The sequence below is a fragment of the Elaeis guineensis genome, chromosome 4, assembly GCF_000442705.2.
Source record: "Elaeis guineensis isolate ETL-2024a chromosome 4, EG11, whole genome shotgun sequence".
Lineage (NCBI taxonomy): Eukaryota > Viridiplantae > Streptophyta > Magnoliopsida > Arecales > Arecaceae > Elaeis > Elaeis guineensis.
Window position 1 is genome coordinate 74,926,642 of NC_025996.2, and position 6,321 is coordinate 74,932,962.

Below are 6,321 nucleotides of genomic sequence, written 5' to 3' on the forward strand. Positions count from 1 at the left end.
TCATAATCATGGTATGCTGCTATTGCAAGCATAATCCGTATAGATTTGAGCATGACAATAGATGAAAATATTTTATCATAATCAATACTCTATTTTTGCCTGAAACCTTTAACTATCAATCTAGCTTTATAGGTTTCAACTTGGCCATCTGCTCCAATCTTTTTCTTATAGACCCATTTTCATCCAATAGGGATCACACCCTCTGGTGCATCAACCAAAATCTATACTTGGTTGGAGTACATGGAGTCCATTTCGAATTTTATAGCCTCTAACCATTTGTCTGAGTCCCTACTCATGATTGGCTTCCATATAGATCAAAGGTTCATCATTTTCAATGATATGTGCTTTATTATTCTTAATAATGAATTCATACCTTATTGGTACATTCCGCACTCTATCCGACCTTCAGAGAGGAGGTGTATTTTGTGGTTGTACTTCATCAATGGATATTTTTGGTTGAGGATCATCTTGTGCTTGCATTTGTAGGTCTTGAACTTCTTCAAGTTCAATTTTCTTCCCACTGCCTCTTTCTAGGATAAAATCTTTTCCCATAAAAGTGGCATATTTATTGACAAACTCTTGATATTCAGTAGGATGGTAAAAGAGGTATCCTATACTCTTTTTAGGATAGCCTACAAACAAGCATTTATCTGCCCTAGCACTCAGCTTATGTCCAAAATTTTTTTTAACATAAGCTGGATAGCCCCATATCTTAAGATACTTAGGATTAGGCTTCTTTCCTCTCCATATCTCATATGAATTACTTGGCACAGATTTTGAAGGTATTCTGTTCAGAATATAGACAGCAGTTTCTAGGGCATGTCTCCAGAAGGAAATAGGCAAATCTATAAGGCACATCATGGACCGCACCATATCTAATAAAGTGCGATTCCTCCTTTCTGCTATACCATTTAGCTGTGGTGTATAGGGAGGGGTCCATTCTGAGAAAATTCTATATTTTTTAAGATGATCTAGAAACTCATTTGATAAGTATTCTCCTCCTCGATCAGATCGTAAGATTTTAATATTTTTTTCAGTTTATTTCTCGACCATACTTTGATACTCTTTAAATTTATCAAAGGCTTCAGATTTATGTTTCATAAGATACACATATCCAAATCTAGACAAATCATCAATGAACGTTATAAAATAAGAATATCCTCCTTTGGCTTCTGTTGTCATAGGACTACATACATCAGTATGTACAAGTCCTAATAACTCACTTATCCTTTCTCCATGTCCACTAAATGGAGTCTTAGTCATTTTTTCCATAAGACAAAATTCACAAGTACCTAATAATTTATAATCATAAGGATCAAAGAACTCTTCTTTGTATAACTTGTTAATCCTTGTCTTACTTATATGACCAAGTCGACAATGCCAAAGTAAAGTATTATTCAACTCTTCTCACTTTCACTTTTTACTTTTATCAATATGAAAAATATTATCATTAGATAGAATCAGAAGACCATTATTAATAACGCCATAACAAAAAATTTTATTAGAAAAAAAATTGAGCAACTATTACTCTTTCCATTTATTTCATAACCTTGTTGTAAAAGCAACGGTACAAAATAATTTTTCTAATGATCTTAGGCATATAATAACAGTTTTCTAGCTCTAAGATCTTCTCAGAAGGTAACTTTAACATATATGTCCCCACAGCCTCTACTTAGATGGACTCTCTTCCAGTGCCGTAGAGCTCGAAATCACCCTTCTTCAGCACTCTAATGTTCTACAGCCCCTGCAACGATTTGCAGATATGAGAACCACAGGCGATATCTAATATCCAAGAGTCTGAATTGGAAGAACTTAATGACAAAATTGTATATATCTCATACATACCTTTTGGTGTGTCACTTGCACCAGCCCTTACAGTTGCAAGATATAACTTGCAATTCCTTTTCCAGTGTTCTGTCTTGCCGCAATGAAAGTAGGTACCCTATCTTGAGACTTTCTTCCCCTTCTTCTTCATCTTACCACCCTTAAGATTCAGTGCTTTCTTAATATGGCTCTCAGTTGTCTTAAGCATATTCAACAGCTCAGACAAAGAGGTATTCAGTTTGTTCATGTGATAGTTCATGACAAACTGAGCGAATGACTCAGGGAGAGATTGTAGGAACAAATTCTGACTTATTTCTCCATCCATCACAAAACCTAGTTGACCCAATCTAGTAATCAGATCAATGACCTTTAGGATATGGTCTTGTACGGATGATCCCTCAGTCATTCTAGCATGAAATAACTACTTAGATATCTCATATCTAGCAGTCCTACTCTGTTCTCCATATAATTTTTAAGATTGAGGAGTATGGATTGAGTATTCATACTCTCATACTGCCTCTGCAACTCATTACTCATAAAGGTCAATATGATACACTTGACAGTCAAACTATCATTCTGCCACATCCTGTATGTGGATACCTCCTCCTCTGTGGCATCATCCCCAACCTTTTGTGGTTGGAGGACGTAAAGAATATAGGAGAGCTTCTCCTTAGTGAGTACTATCTTTAAATTCCTCAACCAATCCACGTAATTAAGATCGGTCAACTTGTTGGAATCTAAAATTTCTCACAATGATAGTTGTTGCTCCTAGATTAATTTTGATGATTACAAAGCAGATTGAAGGGATACAATCAATTGAAAAAGTCCTTGTGCTCTTCAAGGGCAAAATCATAATTTCACTAAAATCCTGATTTGATAGTACCATTTGGTAGAATAAATGATTTGAAATCTATTGGTGAAAATTTCATTGTGTTTGGACTAATATTTTTGAAGTTATGAAGGTTTGAAGTGCATGAGTCGACTCATGAGTCAACTCATGGCACTATGAGCTGAATGGCACGAAAAAATTCCCATGGCACGCTGGATTTTTGGCTTGGCATGACCTGTGAGTCGACTCATGAGTCGACCCACAAGGCATGAGTCGACTCATGAGTCGACCTCTGCTGATTTGAGCCGAAAAATCCAGAAATCAGATCTTCTGGTCTGTTGCAACAGAAGTCGACTCATGAGTCGACTCCTGAAGCATGAGTCGACTCATGAGTCGACCCCTGCGACGGGAAATGTCAGCAATGGCTATTTTTTTGCCCATTTTAATTGCCATTTATGCTTCATAAAAATCCTCTAACGGCTCTTTATCTGCCTAAATTATTTTCTCTTGCTACTAATGCCATAAAATGCTTAAAATGGTGAAAGGAAATTGCAGATTAAATAGCAGATCAAATTGCAAAGAAAAAGTGGTGGAAATCGGGAGATCAAACGTGAGATCAAAAGAGAAGAAAGGATCCTAAATCTGAGATCAACGAAATATTCAAGAAGAAGAGAGAGGATCCACAATATTCAAGAGAGTTTGTGAAAAAGAAAAGCAAGAGCATTCAAAGAGAGAATCTTTCAAGTCGATTGTTTTCAACCTTGATCTAGTGATCGTTCAAAGCTTTCAAGAGATCTTCAATCAACAATCAACCTCTTCTCAAGCGTTCAACTGTTCATTCATCTTGAGAAAATCTGAAAAAGGGGTTCTTCATTTGAGTAAAGCTTTTATTGTTATATTTGCTCATTTAAGGAGCTGTTTTTGTATTCATCTGTGCTCTAAATATTCTTACTCTTTGTGAGTTTTTGCTCTTATTTTTGGAGGATTTCCAAAACAAGGAAAGGTTAATCCGAACCTGAAATCGGAGTGTTTTGGATTTGCTTGTACCCGGGAAACAAGTGTTCTAGCTTGGGATAGCTAGGGTCGGAGTTTCCGACGTCTTGTTTTCTAGCTTGGGATAGCTAGTGTCGGAGTTTCCGACGTTTTGTATTCGGGTTGAATACAAAGGATAGTGGATTAAAATTCCCAAGTGGGATCTTGGGGAGTGGACGTAGGTGCAAGGTTAGCACCGAACCACTATAAATCCTTGTGTTTGTGGTGTGCTTTATCGCTTTATCTTATTTCTTTATTATATCCTTGCAATACTGCTTTAGTTAACTAATATTGATTTAAAGCCATTGTTTTGTTCTTCATAAGTTATCTGTTGGGCTTAAAATTGTTAGAAACCCAATTCACCCCCCCTCTTGGGTTGCATAGCTGGGCAACAAGTGGTATCAGAGCCAGTGCTCTAGCCCTTCTTTGATCTAACAATCAAAGAGCCAAAGATCTATGGCAACCCATGTTGGAACTTCTCTAGCTGAGGGGCAATCAACAAACCGACCTCCACTTTTCAATGGGTCTAATTACACCTATTGGAAAGCTCGGATGAAGATTTTCATACAAGCACTCGACTATGATATGTGGAGTATCATAGTGAATGGTCCTCACACACCCACCAAGATTATAGATGGTGAGGAGTCAACCAAACCCGAGAAAGAATGGGATGAGGTTGACAAGAAATTGGCACAATTAAATGCTAAAGCTATGAATGTTCTTTATTGTGCACTAGATGCTAGTGAATTTAATCGCATTTCTACTTGTGCATCTGCTAAAGAAATATGGAATAGGTTAGAAGTCACCCATGAGGGAACAAATCAAGTAAAAGAGTCTAAAATAAACATGCTTGTACATAAATATGAATTGTTCAAAATAGAGCATGATGAGTCCATAACTGCTATGTTTACTCGTTTTACTGATATAATCAATGGTTTAAAGAGTCTTGACAAATCTTATACTAACAGTGAACTTGTAAGGAAGATTCTCAGGTCACTGCAAAGAACTTGGGAAGCCAAGGTGACTGCCATCCAAGAAGCAAAGGACTTGAACACTCTACCTCTAGAAGAGCTTCTTGGATCCTTGATGACTCATGAACTTAGCATGATGCAACATCAAGAGGATGAAATCAAAAAGAAAAGAACCATTGCCCTCAAATCCACAACTTCACCTGATTATGAAACAGATGACTCTGAAGATGAAGATCAGGATGAGGAGATGGCTCTCATCACCCGGAAATTCAAGAAGTTTCTAAGAAAAAGGAAACAGGGGATGAGAAAGAAATTCACAAAAGGGGATCAAAGCATAGAAAAGGAGAAAGATCAAACCCTATATGCTACGAGTGCAAGAAGCCAGGATATTTCAGATCCGAATGTCCTCAATTGAAGAAAGGTCCAAAGAAATTCAAAAGAAGGCAATGATGGTGACCTGGAGTGCGAGTGATGACTCAAGCTCCGACGAGGAAACCTCAACTGAACAAGCCAATCTGTGCCTGATGGCACATGAAAATGAGGTAACTTCTGAATCCACTAGTGAATTTGCTTTTGAAGAATTGCATGAAGCTTTCTATGATTCAATTGATGAATTAAAGAAACTAGGGAAGAAAAACAAAGAGCTGAAATTGAAAAATCAGTCCTTAGTGAAACAAGCTGAAATTCTTTCAATTGAAAAATTCACATTGATTCAAGAAAATCAAAACTTTAAGGATGAAATTAACAGGCTGAAATCTATAGTAGATAAGTTCATCTTAAGTTCAAACAAGCTAAATATGATCCTTGATAATCAGAAAGCTATATATGATAAGGCTGGACTTGGTTATAAACCCTGAAGAAACAAAAATTTTTGAAGGATATTTATGCAAATTATTCAAGCAAAAAGCCTACAAATATTACTTGTTTTAAATGTGGAAGAATGGGACATAAATCATACACATGTCTTATTAACAAATATGCAAACACAAAGAAAATATGGGTTCCAAAAGGAACCATTCTGACTAACTTGAAAGGACCCAAGAAAGCTTGGGTACCTAAGACAGAAACTTGATCTGTGCTTGCAGGTGTGTCTAGCATCCCAAGAAGGAAACAGGAAATGGTATCTTGACAGCGGATGCTCGAGACACATGACTGGTGATGAATCACAATTCATCACGCTTGATGCTAAGGATGGAGGGATGGTCACCTTTCGAGATAATGGCAAAGGAAAGATCATCGGGATAGGTAACATTGGTATCACTCCCTCCAAATACATTGAGAATGTTTTACTTGTTAAAGGTTTAAAGCATAACTTACTTAGCATTAGTCAATTCTGTGATAAAGGGTATAAAGTAAGTTTTGAATCATCTGTATGCATTGTGACGAGTCCTATTAACGATGGCATTAAATTTATAGGACATAGGCATGACAATGTTTATATGGTAGACTTGAATGATTTAACTAAATTAGACATGCAATGCCTAGTTTCCTTAAATGCTAAAATAAATGAGACTAGTTGGCTGTGGCATCGTAGACTTGCACATATTAGCATGCATTCTCTTTCAAAATTAATCAAAAAGGATTTAGTTCTCGGTTTGCCAAAATTGAATTTTGAAAAGGATAGAATTTGTGATGCATGCCAATTAGGTAAACAAACTAGAGTAT